Below are 26,571 nucleotides of genomic sequence, written 5' to 3'. Positions count from 1 at the left end.
GAATGTCCTTCCTCAAATTAGGAATAGAAGACCCCCACACATCTTCATCATGGACTGTTCACTCTGCTGCCCTCGGGCAAAAGGTATCAGAACGGCCAGGTTTTGCAACAGCTTCTTCCCCAGAGCCATCAGACTCTTGAATTCCATATAATGTGCTGCCACTATTATCTATGTTATTTTTTATCTATTTTAACTTTTTATCTATTTTATCCTTTTGTTATTTTATGTTGCACGGTGAGCAAGATGCAATGAAATTTCGTTCAGACTTGCATTTGTTGTGAACTTTTTGAATGACAATAAATTCTTTCATTGATTGATTAATTGCACCTTGCTTGAAGTGGTATGAAACGGCACTTGAATTCGGTGGCCTTGCGCCCTGCTTGAAGTGGTAAGAAACTACACTCGAATTTGGTGGCCTTGCACCCTGCTTGAAATGGTAGGAAACTACATTTGAATTCGGTGGCCTTACACCCTGCTTGAAGTGGAATTTCAAGGAATAGCCATGAGTCAACTGCCAGCCCACCAGCCGTGAGTGAGCTGCCAGCACATCAGGCTGGAATGACTGAGCTGCCACCCCAATAATCCATTTGGCCCACAATGTCCACACTAACCCTCTGGAAACCAGTCCCTTCATCCCACAACACCCATGCTAGCGCTCCAGAAAGCACCCCCCCCCCCCCCCCCCCCCCCCCCCCCCCCTCCCCACTGGCCACGAGTATTGGAATTGGTGGAGAGGTGGAATATTATATATATATATATATATGCACACACACACACACACACACACACACACATATATATATATATATATAATATATATATATATATATATATATATATATGTATATATGCTTCATATACAGTGGCTTGCAAAAGTATTCATACCCCTTGAACTTTTCCACATTTTGTCACGTTACAACCACAAACGTAAATGTATTTTATTGGGATTTTATGTGATAGACCAACACAAAGTGGTGCATAATTGTGAAGTGGAAGGAAAACGATACATGGTTTTCAAATTTTTTTACAAATAAAAAACTGAAAAGTGTGGCGTGCAAAAGTATTCAGCCCCCTTTACTCTGATACCCCTACATAAAATCCAGTGCAACCAATTGCCTTCACGTCACCTAATTAGTAAATAGAGTCCACTTGTGTGTAATCTAATCTCAGTATAAATACAGCTGTTCTGTGAAGGCCTCAGAGGTTTGTTAGAGAACATTAGTGAACAAACAACATCATGAAGCCCAAGGAACACACCAGACAGGTCAGGGATAAAGTTGTGGAGAATTTTAAAGCAGGGTTAGGTTATAAAAAAATATCCCAAGCATTGAACATCTCACAGAGCACTGTTCAATCCATCATCCGAAAATGGAAAGTGTATGGCACAACTGCAAACCTGCCAAGACATGGCCGTCCACCTAAACTGACAGGCCGGGCAAGGAGAGCATTGATCAGAGAAGCAGCCAAGAGGCCCATGGTAACTCTGGAGGAGCTGCAGAGATCCACAGCTCAGGTGGGAGAATCTGTCCACAGGACAACTATTAGTCGTGCACTCCACAAATCGGGCCTTTATGGAAGAGTGGCAAGAAGAAAACCATTGTTGAAAAAAAGCCATAAGAAGTCCCGTTTGCAGTTTGCCACAAGCCATGTGGGGGACACAGCAAACATGTGGAGGAATGTGCTCTGGTCAGATGAGACCAAAATTGAAGTTTTTGACCTAAATGCAAAACGCTATGTGTGGCGGAAAACTAACACTGCACATCACCCTGAACACACCATCCCCACTGTGAAACATGGTGGTGACAACATCATGCTGTGGGGATGCTTTTCTTCAGCAGGGACAGGGAAGCTGTTCAGAGATGATGGGAAGATGGATGGAGCCAAATACAGGGCAATCTTGGAAGAAAACCTGTTAGAGTCTGCAAAAGACTTGAGACTGGGGCGGAGGTTCACCTTCCAGCAGGACAAGGACCCTAAACATACAGCCAGAGCTACAATGGAATGGTTTAGATCAAAGCATATTCATGTGTTAGAATGGCCCAGTCAAAGTCCAGACCTAAATCCAATTGAGAATCTCTGGCAAGACTTGAAAATTGCTGTTCACAGACGCTCTACATCCAATCTGACTGAGCTTGAGCTATTTTGCAAAGAAGAATGGGCAAAAATTTCAGTCTCTAGATGTGCAAAGCTGGTAGAGACATACCCCCAAAAGACTTGCAGCTGTAATTGCAGCAAAAGGTGGTTCTACAAAGTATTGACTCAGGGGGGCTGAATACTTTTGCATGTCACACTTTTCAGTTTTTTATTTGTAAATAAATTTGAAAACCATGTATCATTTTCCTTCCACTTCACAATTATGCGCCACTTTGTGTTGGTCTATCACATAAAATCCCAATAAAATACATTTACGTTTGTGGTTGTAACGTGACAAAATGTGGAAAAGTTCAAGGGGTATGAATACTTTTGCAAGCCACTGTATATATGATGTATGTGTGTGTGTGTGTGTGTGTGTGTGTGTGTATGTATGTATATATATATAATGCATGTTATAATATATATATATAATGCATGTTATATATGTGTGACATATATGTACATAAATATATAACACACATATATATATATTCTCTTGTTTCTTTCTTGGGATCTCTAATTATTTGTTGAGCAACCTTTTTCTTTCTTTCTTTCTTTAATTCATTCAACCTCTCTCTCTCCCCCTCTCTCTCCCTCTATGAAATCCTAATATTGTGAATAAAATATCACTGAATACAAAGGCTGGTGGGACAGGATCAAGGGTTTGGTTTCGTCCATGGGTCGGCAACCTTTTTTTGCAAAGGGGCCAGGACCCTCCAGGACTAGCTGCAGCTCCCAGGTCACTTGTGAGCCCCGGGTCTAGCTGCAATTCCCAGGTCACCTGTGAGCCCCTGGTCTAGCTGCAGTTCCGCTGTCCGGCCCCGGCGGACTCTCGCAGCAACCCGAGCTACTGAGTGAGTTGCTGGCATGATCCCCCGAACCCTCCCTCTCAACACTCCTGCCCTCTCTGCAACTTTACCTTTGGTGCTGGCCCAGCCGTGCTGACCTGGGCCAGATTCTCCCTGCGTTGTGGACCCAGCCGAGCCAAGTCTGCAGTCTCCTAGCAGCAGATAACATCTCCAGATACCGCAAACTTGGAGATATGCTTCATTCCATCATCAAGATCATCAATATATATGTAAATCGGGAGGGTCCAGTAACCCCCAATAGTCACTGCCTGCCATTGTGAAAAGGACTTCGTTTACTCCTACTCTTTGCTTCTTGTTTGCCTAGCCAGTTACTCTATCCACATCAATAAACCACCCCCATGCCTGTTTAAGTTTGTAACATAGGCACACTGTGGCTTTTTATTGTGATTTATGGATTATGCAGCAACCCACTCAATTTTAAATAATTCAACATCGAAATTCATAAACAAGGATAACACTTTTTATTTCTGTCATTTATGGTAAGATTTACATCGTTGACATTGTTTTGTGTGCGAGATATACAGGGATGCAGTATTTCGAATATCAGCTAACCAATGACGGCAGTTCTTTGACAAGTACTCCGTAGTTCGGTGTTGGCGATCTTGTCGATGAGTATTCTGGACCCACTGTCGATATTCTGAAATTATAGAAAATATCATATAGGATTAACTTATAAGAACAATCTTATTATAAGATTAACATAATAATATCATATAGGATTAACTTATAAGAACAAATTTGATTATATCAGTATCAGTATCAGTATACCTTTATTGTCATTTCCTGAGTACTCACATACCCAGAGGAAACAAAAAAACGTTGCTCAACCAGTGTCCATTCAGTGTGCAGTACAAATAACAACAAATAAATAGAAATAAAAATACCTATATCACGAACAAATTTAAATTAAACACTCTACTCTCTACTAAACATCAACAGGCGTTCCGATCGACAGCTGCTGCAGTGTGTCCAGGTTGATGGTTGGTGCACGATACTTTGGCAGGGGGCTAAGTCCGTTTATCAGTCTTATAGCCTGCGGGAAGAAGCTGAGGAGCATCCTGCTGGTTTTGCAGCTAATGCTCCTGTACCTCTTCCCAGATGGCAGGATGGAGAATATGTGATGCGATGGGTGGTAGGGGTCTTTGATGATGGAGATGGCTCTGTTGATACATCTCTTCCTGTATATGTCCAGCAAGAAGGGGAGCGGAGCACCAATAATCCTGCTGGCGGTCTTCACAATCCTGTCAAGTTGGAGCCGTTCATACGCCTTGCAGCTCCCGAACCAGGAAGTGATGCCGTTGGTTAATGTGCTCTCGATTGTCCCCCTATAAAAAGTTTGTAGATGTGTAGTGGGGAGACCTACTTTACGTAGTCTTCGGAGAGGGTGTAGTCGATGCTGGGCTCTCTTGACCAGTGCTGTGGTGTTGGTTGTAGACATCAGGTCATCTGACAGGTGGAGTCCTAGGAACTTCACGCTGCTGACCCTTTCCACATCAGCTCCATCGATGTGCAGAGGTGTATGGTGTTGTTTTCCCGCCCTCCTGAAGTCAACCACCATCTCCTTAGTTTTTCCCACGTTGAGAATGAGGTTGTGGGATTTGCACCATCCTGTGAGCAGCTCCACCTCCATCCTGTACGCCGACTCATCATTGTCATTGATGAGACCCACCACTGTTGTGTCATCAGCGAACTTGTTGATGAAGTGGTTATTGAGTCTAGCAGTACAGTCGTGTGTAAGCAGACTAAACAGCAGGGGGCTTAAGACACAGCCTTGGGGTGAGCCAGTGCTCACGGCTATGGTTTTTGATGTCCTACTGCCCACCCTGACTGTCTGCTGCCGTTGTGATAGAAAGTTCAGGACCCAGTTACATGTGCCAGCATCAACCCCCAATAGCTCCAACTTCTCCACCAGCTGCTGCGGAATGATTGTGTTAAACGCAGAGCTGAAGTCTATGAAGAGGATCCTGGCTTAAGTATTTTTCCGATCAAGGTGTGACAGTACGAGGTTCAGTGTTGTTGAGACTGCGTCCTCTGTGGATCGGTTGGCTCTGTAGGCGAACTGCAGTGGGTCTAGGTCAGCAGGTAGACTCTTTTTGATGTGCTGCATAACCAGTCGCTCAAAACACTTCATTACTATGGGTGTTAGAGCCACTGGTCGAAAGTCATTATGGCAGGCTGGGTTTGGTTTCTTCGGGACAGGGACGATGGTGGCACTCTTAAGACAGTTGGGCACTACTGCCTGGCTGAGTGAGATGTTAAAAATGTCTGTGAAGACATCTTTCAGTTGCTCGGCGCAGTCTCTTAAAACGCATCCAGGAATGTTGTCCGGCCCTGCAGCTTTGCGTGGATTGATGCTGGCAAAGGCCTTTTTAACTCCGGCTGCGGACAGCCTGAGCGACTGGTCACTGGGAGATGGCAGTAGTGCACGTGTCTGGGTGCTGTTTTTAACCTCAAACCGTGCGTAGAACTCGTTCAGTTCATCTGGTAGAGAGGGGTCGTTTTGGCATATCTACAGTGGGGGGGGCTTGTAGTCAGTGATGGTATGAAATCCCTGCCACAAGCGACGTGTGTCTTTGTCATTTTCGAAGTGGCTATTAAGTTTTTGCCCATACAGCCTCTTCACTTCCCTGATCCCCCGGGATAGGTTGCTCCTTGCCAGTTTGTATGCTGCGTTGTCCCCAGATTTGAATGCAGCATTCCGGATTCTCAGTAGGGAACACACTTCCCCAGTTAGCCAAGGTTTCTGATTGGCACGCCTCCTGATGGTTTTGACCACCGTTACATCATCAATGCATTTATTGACATATCCGATGATGGATTCTGTGTATTCTTGGAGGTTGATGCCACTGTCATCTGTTGCTGCCTCTCTGAAAATGGCCCACTGTGTGGTTTCGAAACAGTCGTGTAGTGTTGTGGTAGCTCCCTGTGGCCATGTTCTGGCTTCTTTGACCGTTGGCCTGTCCTGTTTCACCCTGGGTCTGTATGCAGGTGTGAGCATAACCGCTAGGTGGTCAGAGTTGCCGATATGGGGGAGGGGGGCTGCTTTATATGCATCTTTAATGTTGGTGTACACGAGATCTAGTTTGTTCTTTCCCCTGGTTGCAATGTTCACATGCTGGTAGAATTTAGGCAGAACAGATGTAAGACTTGCCTGGTTGAAATCCCCAGCTGCCATGAAGAAAGCATCTGGATGTTCCCTCTGCTGCTCACTGATGTTGTTGTAGAGCTCTGTCATAGCATCCTTCACGTCCGCGCTCGGTGGTACATAGACGGCCGTTATGAAGACTGCCGTTAGCTCCCTGGGTAAGTAGAAGGGTCGGCATTTCACAGTCATTAGCTCTACATGGGGTGAGCAGTAAGTGGAAATCACCACAGCATCCTGGCACCATGATCTGTTCACATACTAGGGCCAGGTTGGTGGCAGCGTCGTTCAGCAGATCTGTTCACATACACAGCCAGTCCCCCTCCTCTTGCCTTACCAGCTAGCGAAGCTACTCTATCAGCTATGTATAGCATAAGTCCCTCCAACTGGATCGCAGCGTCTGTGATGTTCTGATTCAGCCAGGTCTCCTAACTACATATAACTACATACCGGCAGATTGGACGACATATCACTTAAATGCAAAAATTGTTTTCAGGGGTGGGGAGAGACATGTATATTGAAGATGCATTTTTCTTCTAATATGTCAATTTATCTTAAATGTAGAAGAGTTTATTAAAATCTTCTTACACTAGCATGCATGCAATACAACAAGAACAAAACCAAAATTGCACAGCAGGTGCATAAATCCTTGTAGGAGGTGGGGCAGGTTGACAGAGCAATTAATAAAGCAAATAGGATGCTGGACAGAGACATTAATATAAAAATAAAATATGATGTCATATAATATAAATATAATATAAATTTAAAAATGATGTCATATAATATAATACATTGTTGGGATCATAAGAATAGAATTGTATATGGTTATATGTTATATGTCTATGGTTACAGTCATCATACATTAGGAAGGAAATTAAGGCTTTAATGTGCTCCTCATGGCATGTCATTGTTCCCTTAGATATGGGAGCAGCAGCTGGTGGGGGAGTGGCGGCAGCCGTAGCCTCTCAGCCCCAGTAGTCGGCTCCGGGCAGGTCATGCGGGAGAGATTGGCAGCCGTCACACAAGGCCCGGACCGCGCCCATTGACCCAGGCAGCCTACGGCACACCTTACAGTATGGCCAGGTTGGTGGCAGCGTCGTTCAGCAGCGCTGGGCTGATGGCTGCAGACATCAGGTCTCCCAAGGCTGCGTGTGTTGGGAGAAATCCAAAATCCCAAATTTGGATCGTCATGGGTCACCAATGTAAGGGCACCAAACGTGGTGAATAAACAGTTGCTTTATTCAGACATAATAGGTTTGAAATACATACACGTTTGGTCCTCTAACATATTGTCATTGCTGCTGCAGCTGAGCGAGGGTGTTGTCTCGAGCTCAGCTACCTGTCAACTCCTGATCTCCAGTTGGGATCTGCTTAAGTACTAGGACACTCTCCTTAACCCATGACGTCACGTGACAGTCCTCGTAACCATTGACGAGGGTTCGACCGTAAGTGGTCTGACCATCAGGTGACGCCACAAATTCATTGTTCCATGTATTCCCATGAATCATTGCAGTTTGTTAACAATCTCTACCTAGTGGAGTGAAGACAAATCACAAAATCTATCACTTTAAAACAGCAGATGGAGCCAAGAAAAGTCAGTGCTTCTATGATGTGAAATTGTAACACAGAGATGGAAGCTCACAAGAGAGAATGTATGAGGTGCAAGTCAAGGAACCTCAGCAAAACTGAGGACAAAACATTCAGTGCCTCGTCATATCTAATGATGAAAGTTGGTTCTAGTTATCCAAGGGCTTTAATCACAGTCCCTTGGTGCTTTCAAGGCAGATATGTTAAATTATAGTTTTTCTTGAGGATAATGTCTTGAGCAATGGGATAGGCAATAGACAATACGTGCAGGAGAAGGCTATTTGGCCCTTCGAGCCAGCACCACCTTTCAATGTGATCATGGCTGATCATCCACAATCAGTACTCCATTCCTGCCTTCTCCCCATATCCCTTGACGTCGCTATACTTAAGAGCTCTGTCCAACTCTCTCTTGAAAGCATCCAGAGAAACGGCCTCCCCTGCCCTCTGAGGCAGAGAATTCCACAGTCTCACAACTCTCTGTACTCAGGTGGAGGAATTGAGTTAATGGATTAAAACTAATGCTGGAAAAAGTGAAATATTAAATTTTGATAGAAGAAACGAGAGATAATATAAACTAGAGTGCACAATTCTAATGGATTCAAGAACAGAGGGTTATTCATTGAGGATCTTGTCCATCTTCTGCGATGCCACATACAGATGACCACTTTGGTTTCTAAGGAGTGCTATTCTCTCCTGAGTTACCCTATCCTTAATATACGTATATCTCTTTGTATTCTCTTTGATTTTATGTGCCTCATGTCCCCTTTTTGCCACCTGATTTCCTTCTTATGCCTCCTCAGTCCCCGGCGATACTTGATTCCAACTGCTTTTACTTTACCCATGTCTCCTTTGTCCTCACCAAAGGCACAATTTATCTCATTATCCAGTTTCTTACACCTTGCCTTTCACTCAAATTTGGATACAGAATGAGCTTTATGATAGGAAGCAGAGGGTAGTGGTAGAGGTTGTTTACAGTGGGATCGTGATCAACTGGGCCAAAGAATTCTCATGGCATTTATTTTTTTTAAATGTATGTGTTGCATTTTGGGAAGACAAATAGGATAGGACCTTCACATTGAACTGTAGGGATTTATTGGAGAGCGAAGGGGTCGAGGAGTACAAGCACACAGTTTCCTGAAGATGCCGGGGCCACAGGTTGATCAGGTGGTGAGGAAGGCTTTTGGCATGTTAGTCTTTATCAGTCAGGGCTATGAGTATAAAGTTGAAGTGGTATGCTACAATTATATAAGACTTTATGCGGCCGTATTTTGAGTAGTGTTCAGTTTTGCTCAGCTTGCTATAGGAAAGATGCCATTAAGCAAGAAAGTGTGCAAAGAAGATTTATGTGGATGTTGGCTGGACTCGAGGGATTGGGGCTATAGGGAGTGGTGGGCCAAACTTTATTACTTGGAGGCCAGGAGGCTGAGGGGTGATCTTATTGTCTGTCTGTCTGTCTGTCTGTCTGTCTGTCTGTCTGTCTGTAACTAAAACTCTGAACTTGTGCTCTTCCGGTTTGGGTTTCTTTACATCTGCGCAGAAACGGTACCCGATAGCGCTATGTTTTTTTGCCACCTTACTCATCATTCTCCTGTGCTGCAAGTGCAACATGTTTTGTTCCGATCGGTGGTATAATACAAAAGTTATCGTTTAAAAATCTTAAAAACCGCCATGCACAGATTAGTCAGTCAGCGCCCTGTCACTCAACCGAGGCAGTGATGCCCCTTCCAGCACTGCTCCCTCTCCCGCCTCACTCACAAACTCCTTTCTCCCCTCCTCACAGTAACTTGTCTACCGTCTCCCCGGGGGTGGGGGGGTCAGTAGAGGCCCTGGTCCCGTCTCTCTCTCCCTCACTCTCCCCTCTCCCCCGCCCACCCTCTGCGGCAATGGCGGTCCCGTCTACCGGTCCCCCCGGGTGAATGTGTGCGACTGTCCGTCTCCACCGCCACCGCTGCGTTAACTCACCCTCACTGCCCTCTAGGAGATCTTCTCCACCAGCTCGTCGAAACTCGTGGTGCCTCTGGCTGCTACAACTGGGGTAACTGTGGCCAGGTTCAGCTCCTGAAGGACCGTGTTGGGGCACTGGAGAAGCAACGTGATGACCTCAGGATCATCCAGGAAAACGAGTTTCCTGGACAGGACCTACAGTGAGGTTGTCTCGCCAAGGATACAGGAAGAATGAAGGTGGGCGACAGAGAGAAAGGGGAGTAAACGTGGAGTGCAGGAGACCCAGGCGGCTGTGCCTAATGAAAACAGGTACGCCTTCTGGGGTTTGAGTCCGAGTCTGAGCAGCGGAAAGGTCGGTGGCTCCAATCCTAGCGATGAGACTCGACCGGTGAGACCGACGTCGAACAGAGCCATGGTGGTGGGTGACTCCATTGTCCTCGGTGTGGACAGGAGATTCTGTGGCGGCATGCGAGACGCGAGGATGGTCTGTTGCCTCCCTGGTGCCAGGGTTCAAGATATCACAAACTGAATTCAGAACATCCTCGAGAGGGAAGCTGAACAGCCGGCAGTAGTTGTGCACGTGGGCAGAAACAACATTGGGAAGAAGAAGAAGGAGGTTCTGCAACGCAAGTTTAGAGAGTTGGGAAGAAGACTGAAAAGCAGGATTTCTAGGGTGGTTATCTCTGGTTTGCTTCCAGTATCTCATGCTAGTGAGGTCAGGAACAGGGAGATAGGGGATCTGAATGTGTGACTGGGGGGCTGGTGCAGGGAGCATGGATTTAGCTTTATAGACCACTGGGGTTCTTCTGGGGTAGGGGTGACCTGTACAAAAGGGATGGGTTACACCTTAACTGGAGGGGGGCCAATGTTCTAGCAGGCAAGTTTGCTAGGGCTACATGTGTGGGTTTAAACTAAATAGTGCGGGGGGGGGGTTGACAAATTGGGAGTATAAAGATGGAGTTAAAGGGGAAGTGAGTACAGGAAAAGTTACAAAACACTCCCAAATTAATGGGAAGGAAAGTTCGAGAAGGGATAAGAGAGTAAGGTCAGGGCCAATAAGGCCAATAGGGGAGTGAGAGGGGAGGTGAATACCGAAGTCAAAGTGTTGTATATGAATGCGCGAAGTATAAGAAATAAAGTGGATGAGCATGAGGTTCAGTTAGAAATTGGCAAGTACGATGTTGTGGGAATTACAGAGACATGGCTGCAAGAGGGCCAGGGCTGGGAACTGAATATTCAAGGGTATACATCCTATCGAAAAGACAGACAGGTGGGCAGAGGGGGTGGGGTAGCTCTGTTGGTGAGGAATTAAATTCAGTCCCTTGCAAGGGGTGACATTGAAACAGGAGATGTGGAGTCAGTATGGATAGAACTAAGGAATTGTAAGGGTAAAAATGCCCTAATGGGACATCTACAGGCCCCCAAACAGTAGCCTGGATATAGGGTGCAAGTTGAATCAAGAGTTAAAATTGGCATGTCGCAAAGGTAATGCTACGGTTGTTATGGGAGATTTCAACATGTAGGTAGAGTGGGAAAATCAGGTTGGTACTGGACCTGAAGGGAGTTTGTGGAGAGCCTCTGTGATGGATTCTTAGAGCAGCTTGTACTGGAGCCTACCAGGGAGAAGGCAATTCTGGATTTAGTGTTGTGTAATGATGAACCGGATTTGATAAGGGAACCTGAGGTTAAGGATCAATTAGGATGTAGTGACCATAATATGATAAGTTTTAATCTACAATTTGAGAGGGAGAACGGTAAATTAGAGGTGTCAGTATTACAGTTGAACAAAGGAGTCTATGGAGCCATGAGGGAGGAGCTGATCAAAGTTGATGGAAAGATACCCTAGCAGGGATGACAGTGAAACAACAATGGCAGGTATTTCTGGGAATAATACAGAAGGTGCAGGTTCATTTCAAAGAGGAAGAAAGATTCCAAAGGGAGTAAGGGATGACCGTGGCCTACAAAGGAAGTCAGGGACAGTATAAAAATACAAAAGAAGTACAACGTAGTAAAGATGAGCGGGAAGCCAGAAGATTGGGTAACGTTTAAAGAGCAACAGAAGATAACTAAATACGGGGAGAAAAGATGAGGTAGGAAGGTAAGCTAGCCAAGAATATAAATGAGGATAGTAAAAACTTCTTTAGGTAAGCAGATTGTCACCTTGTCGTGGTGGAGAAGCTTGTGTGGTCCTGAGATCCTGAGAACGATGCAGTCTGGAGCTATGCTCCTGGTAGGGCCACCCATGGCGGTAAGGTCGAGGGGGAGGTCTCTGATAAAGAGCAATCCAACTAAGACCTCAATGGTGGAACAGGCGGAGGATGATGGCACACTATAGTGGAGCGTCACAACGGCTGGGAAAGCGTATAAAAGCTGCAGCAAAAAAGTATCTCCGGTCGTCTTGGACTCCATGCCACTGGATCCTGACCCAGATCTGTCAAGAACCGTGTGGTGGCTGTCTGTGCGCCAGTCTCCCCAAGTTAAACAAAGTCACGCACAGGTGTCCTCCATATAGGGAATCCACCATAACACCCTGGATTAAGTCCTATGGCGATCAGCAAGTGGTGACGTGGGCAGGATTGTGAGATCTGGAAGCCCCTAGTCATGAGCTGGCACATCAGGCGGTGGGTGCTAGATTCTATTGCTGAACTCATGGAACGAGACAGAAGAGCCCTTCGGCAGCTATTCCAACGACTGAGCAGTCCTCTTTAGGATCCACTCTGATCACCCCACTTGGGGAAAGGGCTAGAAAAGGTGCCCTAAAAATAGCCTGCCTCAAACTTACCGACTGGATTACTACGTCCAGAGGTATCACCACACGTGGTCAGAAACACAGAAATATGAATATAAACTTTGGAGCATGGAATGTGCGCACATTGATGGACAGCGCAACCAGTAACAGACCAGAGGGGAGAACCGCGATCATCGCAAGAGAACTAAGAAGGTACAGGATTCTGGAAAGGAAAAGCTGCTGATAAGCCCAGGATCCATGGTGTTGGGTTTGCCATAAAGAACCAGCTCATCAGCCACCTCTCTGAACTTCATGTGGGAATCAATGAGCATCTCATGACCATCCGTCTGGTGCTTGGCAACAGTTGTGAGTGCCTATGCCCCTACCTTAGACTCTGAGGAGGAAGCAAAAGAGACCTACACCTGCTTGGATGAGACACTGTCTAAAATCCCCAGGGAGAATGATGTTCTCCTGGGAGATTTCAACGCCAGGGTCGGCCGGGATCAACACCTCTGGAAGGGTACCATAGGAAAGGAAGGCATCAGGAACATCAACTCCAATTGAGCTCTGCTTCTCAGCAAATGTGCTCACCACGACCTCATCATCAGTAACACCCTCTTTCGCCAGAAAAACAAACTTAAGGAATCTTGGAGACACCCACGCTCCAAACAGTGGCATCTCATTGACTATCTCATTCACCATCGACGGCACCACTGTCTCCCCATCTCCCCAGGCCCGCATCCTTGGCGTGATCTTTGATTCCACCCTCTCCCTTGAGCTTCACATCCGCCATGTCATTAAAACCTCCTTCTTTCATCTCCGCAACATCGCCAAACTCAGACCCTCTCTCACACCTCCCGCTGCTGAAAGACTCATCCATGCCTTCATCTCCTTCTGACTGGACTATTGCAACTCACTTCTCCTTGGCATCAGCTCCACCTACATCAACCGACTCCAACTGGTCCAGAATGCAGCCGCCCACACCAAATCCTGGCATCACATCACTCCAGTCCTCAAACAACTTCACTGGCTTCCCATCTCCCACCGGATCACTTACAAAATCCTGGTCCTCACCTACAAAGCCCTCCACTATCTGGCCCCCCCATATCTCACTGACCTCCTCTCCCCCTACCAACCCTCATGGTCCCTCAGATCCACATCAGCCGGTCTCCTCTCCATCCACAAGTCCAACCTCAACTTTGGGGACAGAGTCTTCTCCAGGGCAGCTCCCAGGCTCTGGAACTCCCTCCCCCAACTGATCCACAATTCCGTGTCCCTCACCATCTTCCAGTCCCGCCTCAAGACCCATCTCTTCACCTTTGCCTATCCTTAGCCCCACGTCCCCCTCCCTTTTCATCTGTGCATGAATTGCCTCATATTGTGTTTTGAATTGAATTCTGTCTTTAATTTGTGTACTAGTCATGTCTCTACTATTTATTTCATTCCCCTTACATGTTTTTCCTCTACCTGCTAAATTTTTGTAAGGTGTCCTTGAGACTTTTGAAAGGCGCCCATAAATAACATTTATTATTATTATTATTATTATTATGTCATTGTACGAGCCAGGGACCGCCGTGACGTGAACATCACAAGGGCAATGATCGATGCAGATGACTGCTGGACAGATCATCGCCTCATCTGCTCCATGATGTCCATCAAACTCAAGAGGAAGAGGAGGATTCAAACAAAGCAGATCTGGCTAAGGCTGAATCTTGAAAGCCTGGAGGAAACTGCCACCCAGATGTGACTTCAGGATTCTCTTGGGGAAAGCCTCCAACAGGAATATCCTGATGACATTGAAGGGCACTGGAGTCGGCTCAAATCCACCATCCTTGATACCTGTAAAAACATCCTTGGGTGCAAGTCCAGAAAACACCAGGACTGGTTTGATGAGAATGATACAGTTAGAACAGCTCATCTCCAGGAAAAGGAAAGCCTTTTGTGCCTGGCAAAATGATGTGACCTGCAAGACCAAAAGAGTGGCTCACTCCAGAGCCAAGGCAGACTTACAGAGCCGGGTGAGAGAGCTTAGGAACTCTTGGTAGACAGATAAAGCTCTGGAAATCCAGAGACTGGCAGATTTGGGAGACACCAGAAGCTTCTTTAGCATTATTAAGGCTGTCTATGGTCCAAGCTACCGCGGCCTAACCCCCCTGCGCTCAAAAGACGGACAAGAACTGCTGAAGGACAATAAGTTCATTAACACCCAATGGAAAGAGCACTTCCAGGAACTCCTCAACCATGACAGCACAACTGAACCAGACATTACCCACCACATCCCCCAGAGCCCCATCAGAGAGGACATGGAAGAACCTCCCACTGTGACAGAGGTTCAAGATGCCATCTAGAGCCTTAAGAACAACAAGGCCACCGGTCCAGATGGGATCCCAGCTGAGATCTTAAAGGAAGGTGGACCGGAGCTCCTGTACCACATCCACACCCTACTCCTCATGGTCTGGGAAAAAGAAGAACTTCCATCAGAACTCAGCGATGCTCGAATGGTGACCTATTTTAAGAAAGGGAACAAGACTGCATGTGGAAGCTCTAGGGGCATATCGCTACTGTCAACAACAAGCAAAGTCCTAGTTCGTGACCTTGCAAACCGACTTCTACCACTGTCTACGGAGGTACTCCTGTTAATCCTGGTTAAATTGGGGAGGCCAGGACCTTAAAATTCAGTAAAGGCTTCAGGGCTGCTTGGCCATTTGGTCAATTTAAAAGTGCTTTCTGTAGAAATGGGACAAGCTGCAGAGTGATGCCAGTTTGTCTAGAGCCTAGATCAGAGCTGCAGGAAGAGAATGGGAACATCTGCAGACCCTGACAATTATGTCCAAAATGTATAGAATGGATCGGATGAATGCAAACCAGACGTACACTTTGTAAATAATTGTAAATAATGTTGCAAAGCTTTACTTTGCTGAATGTCGATTGGATTAAGCATTGAGCCTTGCCTGGCTTTCTTGCATATCTGGGCAAATGTTGCAAGGTTGCAAGTTTCCTCTGAGAAACACTGTTTGAGTACAATGTATTAGCCACTGTATTATTGGGTTAGGGAAATGTCTGTCATGTATGTGGTTAATCGATATCTGTAATTGGATTGTAAAGAGACCAACCCATGTGGTTCGGTCCCTCGAGGTCCGGGGACCTATAAAAGTCTGCTGCCACGAGGTCCTGTGTCGATCTTCTGGGAGAGCGCTTAGGACTACGCGACCTTCTGGAGTGTTTCTGTTTTAGCGAGGCTAAGAGGGCTTGATCAGGCAGATAAGAGGATCGAACCCGCGGTGGTCAGGTGCAGTAGTTGAACTGTAATTGTGTTTTGTCAAAATAAAGTTTAGATGCGCAAATGCTTGACTCAGTGATTTTTGACTGAAACTAGACTGGGGGTGAGGCTTAGAACGAGCTATTTACACTCCCAGAATCACCATGTGGCCTCCGCCCACCCAGAGGTACAGCAGACATGATATTCACATCACGCCAACTCCAAGCAAAATGCCGTGAACAAGGGCATGGCCTTCATAGACCTGACAAAGGCTTTTGACTCAGTAGACTGCCAGGCTCTTTGGAGCATACTATCAAGGTACGGTTGTCACAGTAATACACACCACATATATCTTACATTTGTTGTACCCCGTCATTTTTTGAGCTTTAAGAAAGATAGAAATAAAAGAAGTAAGGAAAGTGAGAAAGAGTCGTGATAGTGCAGGAAAGTATTGGGAAAAGAAAGCCCATTAGAAAGTTAGAGAAGAAAGTTAAGAAATAGACCCTAGTTTTGGAAGCTTACAATTGTCCAGGAACTCTGAAACTTTATTATTGTCTGTTAGCGTTTTGGATGTGTATAAATTCTGGTAAAATTGAGCGAATCTTTTATTGATATCATTAGGTAGTGTTAATAATTCCCCTCTATCTGATTTAATCTTTAAAATTGCACGTTTTTTCCCCGTTTTTTCAGTTGGCATGCCAGAAGTTTGTGAGGTTTATCCCCGAATTCAAAGTGTTCCTGTTTTGTAATTTGGAATAGTCTTATAACTTTATCTGATAATAACTTATTTAGTTTAAATTTCAATATTAATATTTTATTATGTTTATCCATAGTTGGATCTTTAGCATTATCTATATCTAGTTGTCTGATTTGTTCTTCTAATTGTCTTTGTTCGTTCTTATTCTTTTTGTTTTGAAAAGCTTGGTATGAGATAATGACTCCTCTAATAAATGCTTTGAAGGATTCCCATAGTAAAGTGGGCGATATGTCTGGTGTATCGTTTATCTCAAAAAATAAGTCCATCTGTTTTTTAGATATATATTCCCTTGTGGGTCTTTTAAAATTTGCGAGTTAAACCTCCAAAACGATTTATTCGTAGACATTCCTTCCAGTTTTAAAAAGAAAGTTAGCGGGACGTGATCTGAAATCGTATTGGTGTGATATTTAGGGTTCATAGTATAAGGGATTAGTTTTGTATCCACTAGGAAATAATCTATACGTGAGTATGTTTTGTGTACCATTGAATAAAACGAGTATTCCCTTCCAGTTGGATTCGCGATCCTCCAAACGTCTGTTATGTCTGTATTTTTTGTGTATGTATTTAAGAGGTCACTAGTTTTAGATTTCATAATACCTCTCTGTTTTTGCATCGATTTATCTAAGTACGGGTCTAAAACACAATTAAAGTCTCCTCCAATTATAACATTTTGGTAGTTGAACTCTGCGATTGTATTCAAGATTTTATTAAAAAATTGAGGATTATCAAAATTGGGTGCATATATATTTACCAAGGTGATTGGCGTAGCATGGATCTCTCCTGTAACTATAAGATATCTCCCTTCCTTATCTGATATAATGTTCTTTGATTTAAATGGTATTCCTTTGCGAATAATAATTGCGGTACCTCTGGATTTCGAGGTGTGTGAAGAGCGATATGTTTGGCCTATCCAATTCGCCCTAAATCTCATCTGATCTTGGTGTTTAAGATGCATTTCTTGTAAAAAAAAAAGTAATGTCCGTGTTGTATGATTTCAACTGAGCTAGTATCTTGCCCCTTTTGATTGGTTCATTAATACCCCTTATGTTCCAGCTACAGAATGTGATTCCTCACATTTTCTTTTGTTTATCGTCTTGCATTTTCACTGATTTTAATACCCTTAATTCTTATGGTGCATCCATACCTCAGGTCTCTGGATATTTGGGGAACGTTTACGCTACTAAATTCCTTTGGTAGATCCCTTTTGCGATTCTCCTTAAAAAAAAAACACATGGTTGTGACATATTGTGATTAAAAAAAAATTGAACAAGTGAAATTACAGTGTCTAGAGTGGTCGACACTGTAGTAAGTGTCCCACACGTCTGTGGGATTTGACATCAATTCGACTTCCACTGTTGATGTTATACAATTAGCTACGCTCCCTTTATTACTCTTAGCATAGGAGGGCGGGACCTCAGTTGTATTTCACCCGATTACACTATATATATATTTCATTAAGACTTATCAAATCGTATGTTCAGCTACTGTGAAACTTATATATCTAACACTTTCATCTGCTAACTATTTATAGTTATACCTTCGATAATAGTCAGCTGTCGGCTGAAGGGGTTAACCAGAATCAGGCTCTTGGAACTATGCCAGGTGCCTGATTCTCCTCCCTTCCCCACCCGAAGTGCATAGCACTAAAACTTATGATATTATCTACGTTAGTTCTAAAATTTGTTATTTCTTTATCCCTGCTTAACTGTCCCCCTCTATATACGGGATAGTCTGTCTTTATAAAACATTACTACATTTTGCCCCATTATATAGTTCTGGTTAGTTTCCATTTCTATTTCTATATTAGTGTTGTTAATTATTGTTAACTCTCTATGTTTTGTGAAACTATTTTAAAATCTTAAACCTCCATTTGTCCTTGTGATGTTTTCCACGTTCGGCTCTCCTGTTCGTCGCTCCCTTGTTAATCAGTCTTTCCTTCATTTTGAACAAAGAATGTCCTTGAGTTAAATTCCAAAGCGTCCGAAACAGATAAGGTGTCTAGACCAGCACACATGGAGATACTCCTCCATTTTAGACTTTTAGAGAATGGTGTTTCTTCCCTTATCTTCGGGCGTTCTCTGTGAACTAATAAAGAGAAAGAATTTGTCCATACCGTCCCGCTGCATTCATTAATCATCTGTTTCTGCCACAATTTCTTGGGCATATTTGTGCGCTGCCTCCAGATTAATAAACAATTTCTCCTTTCCCTTTTAAGTAATTCGCATCCTGGTTGGATAAAAAACGCTGTATCTGACATCTTGAACTCCTTGGAGAATCTGTCTTGTCTGTGAGAACTGTTTTCTCTTTTGCACGATCTCATAGGGATAATCCCTGAAAAGTTTGATAGAGTTGTTTCCAAACGTCATCTTCACTCCGTGTTTGATTTTTTTCATCAGCTCTTCCAGTGCTGAAATGTCCCGAAGTTTGACTATGATCTGTTATGGACGGGCTGGACCTACTTGTGATCTTGACTTAAATCTGGGTACTCGATGTGCCACTTCAATTTTCGGTTCCACGGGTAAATTGAGTGCATGTTTAATTAAGTTGACAGTAAACTCACGGGGGGGTTGTTTCCCTCTGCTCCCTCTGTTACTCCCAGTATTCTTAAATTTTTGCGTCTTGAGTGAGCTTCGAGATCGAGGCATTTATCCGAGACTTTCGCCAGGTGACTCTAGAGGCTGTCTTGTTCTAGCTTCATTCTCTGCATATCTTCAGACATTTTTACCATAGATGATTCCATGCCTCTCATTGCAGTTGGATATGAAGAAACAGTTTCATGCACAGCCTCAAACTTCTTTGTGGAATCTAATTCCACTTTATCAATTCTCCCCGTTAGCTCCTCTTGCACATCATCAATTCGTTTTTTTTAAATGCCAATGCAATCAATAACTTTTTGATTGCTGGCATTCATGTTCGACATATTTTCCATCATTTTTGAATTTCCAGCCTCAATATCCTTTCTCAGTTCTCTTACCAAATTCTTTATCTCCTCAAGTTCATTTTAATCCTTAGTAGCCATCTCAGTCTTGGATCTTGTAGCCATTACAGAGGCCACTTCAGAGGTCAGTTCTTCAGGTTTCTGGCTTTTCAGGAGGTGTTTTGAGATTGTTCTCTGAGGGCTCTGAGCTGGAGACGTTTTTTACATTTAAAAGCTTCTAACCTCCGTTTAATTCACAGCGCTTACTGATGACGTCATCAGCGCGACGTCCAGGGGCTCCGGTAAGTTTTTGAATCGGTCCCGACCTCTAGACCCGATTTTAACGCAAAAAATCGCGAATTTTCAGCTGCGGAGCTAAATGTTGCGACTGCTAGTCCAGCATGGCACCACCGGAAGTGTCTACATCAGATATACATCAGAATATTGAGGCTTCTACATAATGGTCACAGTGCTCAGCAACTGCGGCTCTGAGTCCGAGCCCTTCACTGTAGAAACGGGTCAAACAGGGATGCATCATGGCACCCATCCTGTTTGTCGTCTTCATTGCTGCCATACTTCACCTCATTGGTGGAGAACTGCCATAGGGGATCCCAATCCTCTACAGAACTGACTGCGAAGATTGAAGGCCAAGAGCAAAGTCAGTAACATCGCTATCATGGAGCTTCAGTACGCGGACGACTACGCCGCGTGGCTCGGTGCTGGGACCGCAGCTATTTACAATATACATCAATGATTTGGATGAAGGGATTTAAAGTAACATTAGCAAATTTGCAGATGACATAAAGCTGGGTGGCAGTGTGAACTGTAAGGAGGATGCTATGAGAATGCAGGATGACTTGGACAGGTTGGGTGAGTGGGTACATGCATGGCAGATGCAGTTTCATGTGGATAAATGTGAAATCCACTTTGGTAGCAAAAACAGGAAGGAAGATTATTATCTAAATGGTGTCAAGTTGGAAAAAGGGAAAGTACAATGGGATCTAGGGGTCCTTGTTCATCAGTCAATGAAAGTAAGCATGCAGGTACAGCAGGTAGTGAAAGAAAGCAAATGACATGTTGGCCTTCATAACAAGAGGAGTTGAATATTGGAGCAAAGAGGTCTTTCTGCAGTTGTACAGGGCCCTAGTGAGATTCTCGATTACGGTCTAATATCAGTAAAAAAAGTTATAGTAAAATTCTGGAAAAAGACTGCAGTCCCTTCAGTGAAGATGTGGATTACAGAAATGGTGGATACACTAAATCTAGAGAGAATTAGGTTTGTCTTGAATGATAAACTGGAACAAATTTTAATAAATATGGTCTCCTTTAATTGAATTTCTTGAGCAACACAATGGTTGAACACAAATTCGAAACTGATCATAGGGCTGGGTGAGCGGGCACATACGTGGGTCGACAGATATATCTCTTCTCTTTTTTTTCTTTCTTTCTTTTCTCTCTCTCTTCTCCTTCTGTCAGGTCTCGCGTTTGATCTAGTTTCTGTTTCTTATTGGTTTTTAGTATTAGAGTTTGCATTCTTGTTTTATTTTGGTGTCTCACATCTCCTCTTGTTTCAGGTCCCATTTCCTGTCAGGTCGTTTACCCTCATGTGATTGTTGGCCCCGCCCTGATGTGTTTTCACCTGTGTCTCGTTATCCCCTGCTAGTCTGTATTTAAGCGCTTTGTGTTTTAGTTCTCATTGCCCAAAGACATTATTAAGCAAAGACGACAAAAGCAATGGGAGGAAGAGCGGAAAGGACGGTGGTTCTACAGAGTCCAGAGGAAAGTGGGAGAAATGAGATGTGCAGGAAAAAAACAGAAAAGAGGAGACAGTAATTTCAAGAATTAGATTTGGACACACTGGTCTGAACAGTACACTTTTTTTATAATAGGCAAGCATAATACAGGCAGATGTGAATACTGTGGGCAAGAAGAGACAATAGAGCATGTCACTGTACATTGTGAGAGGTATGAGGAGGAGAGAGGACGGATGAGTGAGCAGTTCAGAAAAGAAAGAGTACAATTTGGTTTGGTAGATATTTTGCAAGGGAGTTCATATAAGTGCTATCAAATCCTGTTGCTTTTTCTTGGGGTAACCAATTTGTTCAGAAGGATATAGGTTATTAGTATATGTAATGGTGTTGTTTGATCCACACTCCATGCCAGTTGGTGGCGGTAATGCACCAAAAGAGTTGTTTGCCAACTGCCAAAAAACACTACATAGAAGAAGAAGAAGTAGAAGTTCTCATTGCCAGTTCGTTGTGTATGCTACTTGGTATCACCTCATTCCAGCTCTAGAACTCTTGTGACCTTGTGATCGCGACCATTGCCTGTTTTTTGACCACTGTTTTTTGCCTGCTCCTAGATTGTACTGTTGCCTCCGTTTTTGCTTGCCTGTGAACTGACATGGACCGATTAAACTCTGAAGACTGATCTGCCCTGTGTCTGAGCCTGCATTTGTGTCCTCCTCCTCGTTCAGTTCTGATATTACGAACTGGCCAACCATGGACTCAGCGGGCTCTGCTCCTTTTCGTGCAGCGCTCCAGAAGCAAGAGGAGCACATCTCGCATCATGGAAGCTCTGTCCCGCACGTTTGATCACTCCAATCCTGGCCAAGAGGCTTCACAGAACCTGGTCTCCATGAAACAAGGTAATCGCTCAGTTATGGATTTTGCTATTGACTTTCGAACTGTTGCTGCTAAGAGTGGATGGAATGAGGCTGCTTTGTTGGATGCTTTTCACAATGGATTGTATGAAGCTATCAAAGATCAATTGGCTCCACTTACCCTGCCTTCCGACTTTGAGTCTATGATTTCTCTGGCTGTCCAGATTGACGCTAGGCTCAGAGAAAGAGAGCGACAGAGGAAATCGGCGGCAGTTCGGTCCTCCTCCCAGCCGTGGCGGCAGCGTCACCCTTCACCTTCCGTTCGGGACTTCTTCCCTCTCGGCTGGTCCAGTCAGCCTACAGCGCCACCTGTCTCTTCGGAGGAGCCCATGCAGGTGGGACGAGCCAAACTCAGCCCGGAGTAACGGCAGCGCCGCCTAAGGGAGGGGAGGTGTTTTTACTGTGGTGAACTGGGACATTTATTGAACATCTGTTCAGTAAAAGACAAGGCTCACCAATGAAAGAGAGGACTTGGTGAGTTGTACCACTCCTATGCTCCGTTCCTCTCGTCAATTCTAGATGGTACAATTGTTGGTGCATTCCCAGTGGCACTCCCTGCTGGCTTTGGTTGATTCTGGGGCAGATGAGAACTTCATGGACATTCGCTTGGCTGATGAATTGAAGCTGGAACGTGAACAACTTCAAGATCCTCTGGAGGCTAGTGCACTGGATGGGCACCTACTGTACAGGGTAATTCACCAAACTCAACCTGTTCAACTCATCGTGGCAGGTAATCACCTTGAGACCATCAGTTTTCATCTCCTCGACTGTCCTCTTCATCCTCTGGTTTTGGGGCTCCCTTGGCTGTCTTACCATAATCCTCACATGAACTGGGGAAGTAATTTCTTGGGGGAATAACTGTAAACTCATCTATCTGCATGATTCTTCTCCTGAGTCTATGAAGGATCCGTCAAGGAGCAGGTTGCTGAGATCTTCCAGGACCACCCTCTGGCAGCCTCCCCGTTCAAGGGAGGGGGATTTTCCAGATCTCACCAAGGTTCCCTCATGTTATCTAGACCTAAAGGAGGTGTTCAACAAGGCCAAGGCCACATCTCTTCCGCCGCATAGACCGTACAACTGCTGCATCGACCTTCTGCCAGGTACAGCGCCTCCTTAGGGTCATCTCTATTCCTTGTCTTCAACTGAGCGGCTCACCATGGAAAAGTACATTGACGACGCCCTTGCTGCTGGCCAACATCAGGCATATAACATATAACATATAACAATTACAGCACGGAAACAGGCCATCTCGACCCTTCTAGTCCGTGCCGAACACGTATTCTCCCCAAGTCCCATATACCTGCGCTCAGACCATAACCTTCCATTCCTTTCCCGTCCATATAACTATCCAATTTATATTTAAATGATAAAAACGAACCTGCCTCCACCACCTTCACTGGAAACTCATTCCACACAGCCTCCACTCTCTGAGTAAAGAAGTTCCCCCTCATGTTACCCCTAAACTTCTGTCCCTTAATTCTCAAGTCATGTCCCCTTGTTTGAATCTTCCCTACTCTCAGTGGGAAAAGCCACGTCAACTGTGTCTATCCCTCTCATAATTTTAAAGACCTCTATCAAGTCCCCCCCCTTAACCTTCTGCGCTCCAAAGAATAAAGCCCTAACTTGTTCAACCTTTTGCTGTAACTTAGTTGCTGAAACCCAGGCAACATTCTAGTAAATCTCCTCTGTACTCTCTCTATTTTGTTGACATCCTTCCTATAATTTGGCGACCAAAATTGTACACCATACTCCAGAATTGGCCTCACCAATGCCTTGTCCAATTTTAACATTACATCCCAACTTCTATACTCAATGCTCTGATTTATAAAGGCCAGCACACCAAAAACTTTCTTTACCAACCTATCTACATGAGATTCCACTTTCAGGGAACTGTGCACAGTTATTCCCAGATCCCTCTGTTCACCTGCATTCTTCAATTCCCTACCATTTACCATGTACGTCCTATTTTGATTTGTCCTGCCAAGAAGTAGCACCTCACACTTATCAGCATTAAACTCCATCTGCCATCTTTCAGCCCACTCTTCCAACTGGCATAAATCTCTCTGTAGACTTTGAAAATCTATTTCATTATCCACAACACTACCTATCTTAGTATCAGCTGCATACTTACTAATCCAATTTACCACACCATCATCCAGATCATTGATGTACATGACAAACAACAATGGACCCAACACAGATCCCATGTGGCACCCCACTAGTCACTGGCCTCCAACCTGACAAACAACCATCCACCATTACTCTCTGGCATCTCCCATTCAGCCACTGTTGAATCCATCTTGCTACTCCACCATTAATACCCAACAATTGAACCTTCTTAACCAACCTTCCATGAGGAACCTTGTCAAAGGCCTTACTGAAGTCCATATATACAACATCCACTGCTCTACCCTCATCAATTTGCCGAGTAACCTCTTCAAAAAATTCAAGAAGATTAGTCAAACAAGACCTTCCAGGCACAAATCCATGTTGACTGTTCCTAATCAGACCCTGTTTATCCAGATGCTTATATATATATTATCTCTAAGTATCCTTTCCATTAATTTGCCCACCACTGACGTCAAACTAACAGGTCTATAATTCCTAGGTTTACTCTTAGCCCCCTTTTTAAACAATGGAACAACATGCGCAGTACGATAATCCTCCGGCACTATTCCCGTTTCTAATGACATTTGAAATATTTCTGTCATAGCCCCTGCTATTTCTACACTAACTTCCCTCAATGTCCTAGGGAATATCCTGTCCGGGTCTGGAGACTTATCCACTTTTATATTTCTCAAAAGTGTCAGTACTTCCTCTTTTTTGAATCTCATGGTTTCTATAGCTACTCTACTCGATTCCCTTGCCTCACATAATTCAATATCCTTCTCTTTGGTGAATACCGAAGAAAATAAATTGTTCAATATCTTCCCCCATCTCTTTTGGCTCTGCAGATAGCTGTCCACTCTGACTCTAATGGACCAATTGTATCCCTCGTTATCCTTTTACTATTAATATAGCTATAGAAACCCTTTGGATTTACTTTCACCTTACTTGCCAAAGCAACCTCATATCATCTTTTAGCTTTTCTAATTTCTTTCTTAAGATTCTTTTTACATTCTTTATACTCCTCAAGCACCTAATTTACTCCATGCTGCCTATAATTATTGTAGATCTCTCTCTTTTTCCGAACCAAGTGTCCAATTTCCCTTGAAAACCATGGCTCTTTCCAATTTTTACTATTTCCTTTCAACCGAACAGGAACATAAAGATTCTGTACTCTTAAAATTTCACCTTTAAATGTCTTCCATTTCTCTTCCACATCTTTCCCATAAAACAAACTGTCCCAATTTACTTATTTTAAATCCTTTCGCATCTCCTCAAAGTTAGCCTTTCTCCAATCAAAAATCTGAACCCTAGGTCCAGTTCTGACCCTCTCCATAATTATATTGAAACTAATGGTATTGTGATCACTGGTCCCAAACTGTTCCCCAACGCATACCTCTGCCACGTGACCATTCTCATTTCCTAACAGGAGGTCCAGCACCGCCCCTTCTCTAGTAGGTACTTCTATGTATTGCTGCAAAAAACTATCCTGCACACATTTTACAAACTCCAACCCATCCAGCCCCTAAGAAAGAAATTAGAAAAGCTAAAAGAAGATATGAGGTTGCTTTGGCAAGTAAGGTGAAAGTAAATCCAAAGGGTTTCTACAGCTATATTAATAGCAAAAGGATAACGAGGGATAAAATTGGTCCATTGGAGAGACAGAGTGGGCAGCTATCTGCAGAGCCAAAAGAGATGGGAGAGATATTGAACAATTTTTTTTCTTCGGTATTCACCAAGGAGAGGGATATTGAATTATGTGAGGTAAGGGAAACTAGTAGAGTAGCTATGGATACTATGAGGTTCAAAGTAAAAGAAGTACTGACACTTTTGAAAAATATAAAAGTGGATAAGTCTCCAGGTCCTGACAGGATATTCCCTAGGACATTGAGGGAAGTTAGCGTAGAAATAGGAACAGTCAACATGGATTTGTGCCTGGAAGATCATGTTTGACTAATCTTCTTGAATTTTTTGAAGAGGTTACTAGGGAAATTGACGAGGGTAAAGCAGTGGATGTTGTCTATATGGACTTTAGTAAGGCCTTTGACAAGGTTCCTCATGGAAGGTTGGTTAAGAAGGTTCAACTGTTGGGTATAAATGCAGGAATAGCAAGATGGATTCAACAGTGGCTGAATGGGAGAAGCCAGAGGGTAATGGTGGATGGCTGTTTATCGGGTTGGAGGCAGGTGACTAGTGGGGTGCCTCAGGGATCTGTGTTGGGTCCTTTGTTGTTTGTCATGTACATCAATGATCTGGATGAAGGTGTGGTAAATTGGATTAGTAAGTATGCAGATGATACCAAGATAGGGGGTGTTGTGGATAATGAAGAGGATTTTCAAAGTCTACAGAGTGATTTAGGCCATTTGGAAAAATGGGCTGAAAGATGGCAGATGGAGTTTAATGCTGATAAATGTGAGGTGCTACACCTTGGCAGGACAAATCAAAATAGGACGGTAGGGAATTGAAG

The 26,571-nt window shown here is 44.2% G+C and overlaps 1 long non-coding RNA gene across 1 annotated transcript; it reads right to left on the bottom strand.

The window, feature by feature from the left end:
- Positions 1 to 3,452: 3,452 nt before the first annotated feature.
- Positions 3,453 to 20,011, bottom strand: LOC129710277 (uncharacterized). Its single transcript, XR_008725653.1, has 3 exons — positions 18,284 to 20,011; positions 17,564 to 17,634; positions 3,453 to 3,639 (listed from the first exon to the last, which is right to left on the bottom strand). It is a non-coding gene; the product is annotated as an uncharacterized LOC129710277 (long non-coding RNA).
- Between the last annotated feature and the right edge of the window lie 6,560 nt (positions 20,012 to 26,571).

This window comes from Leucoraja erinacea, chromosome 2, assembly GCF_028641065.1.
Source record: "Leucoraja erinacea ecotype New England chromosome 2, Leri_hhj_1, whole genome shotgun sequence".
Lineage (NCBI taxonomy): Eukaryota > Metazoa > Chordata > Chondrichthyes > Rajiformes > Rajidae > Leucoraja > Leucoraja erinaceus.
Note: the sequence above shows the minus strand (reverse complement) of the source record. Positions and strands in the feature narration are given on the sequence as shown.